Source organism: Ailuropoda melanoleuca, unplaced genomic scaffold (assembly GCF_002007445.2).
Source record: "Ailuropoda melanoleuca isolate Jingjing unplaced genomic scaffold, ASM200744v2 unplaced-scaffold53431, whole genome shotgun sequence".
Classification (NCBI taxonomy): Eukaryota; Metazoa; Chordata; class Mammalia; order Carnivora; family Ursidae; genus Ailuropoda; species Ailuropoda melanoleuca.
The window spans coordinates 1-774 of record NW_023226539.1 but is presented as its reverse complement, the minus strand read 5'-3'; the positions used below and the strand labels follow the sequence as shown (position 1 = coordinate 774).

Sequence of the window (774 nt, the reverse complement as noted above, 5' to 3'; positions counted from 1 at the left end):
CTTACCTGCTTGGCTATGGTCAGAATCACTCAACAGTGGGTGACACTATTTGATTCATTTCTGGTGGGGCTGTCTCCACATCCCTATGCCATTGGTGAACAAATAGCAAAAGCGGTTACTATTCTTTGGGCACTAATCACTGAACTCCCTGGTTTGCCACCTGCCTAACATTTTCTGCTTCTTGAAGGTAGCCAAGTTCTCCCACTTCTTTTTCATCCGGCGGAGGTGGAGAGAGAACAGAATGGGTCTCGTGCTTTTCCTGGGGCCTTTGTTCTTATAGTCTGTTAACTTCTGAATGTAGGATGCCCCTGGTGAGTTGTGGATGAGTACCTATGGGGCACATGAGAGACTCTGCATTTAGACGTAAGTGTTTGGTCTGAAAAGGCTTCGACTTCCTAGCTTCACCTATGTTAAGCTTTCTCCCCTTTCTCCTGCACCTGACCTGTTTGCTCCTTTTATTTCTGTTCTTGGTGAGACACCAAGAACCTACAGCTCAACCGGATGGGCTTGAGGGACTCCCGCAGAGGCCCATACAAGGGCCATGAAAGTGGTGATGACCTTTCTCCTCCTCACCGCCATTTACTTATTTCCACTCCAGTAGCAAGTTGGATCTTCCTTAGGGTACAGAGATAACAATCAGGCCAAGATGCTTGTCATGGTGACTTCAACTTCCTTTCACTCAGACCACTCTCTAGTTTTGGGAAACAGCATGCTAGGAGGGATACCTAACACTACTGTGGCATCTGAAATTCTGCCTGAGAAAATGAATACATT

At 46.8% G+C, this 774-nt stretch overlaps 1 pseudogene; it reads left to right on the top strand.

Annotated features, from left to right (window-relative positions):
- The first annotated feature begins 6 nt into the window (after positions 1 to 6).
- Positions 7 to 729, top strand: LOC105235327 (annotated as a pseudogene).
- The last annotated feature ends 45 nt before the right edge of the window (positions 730 to 774 follow it).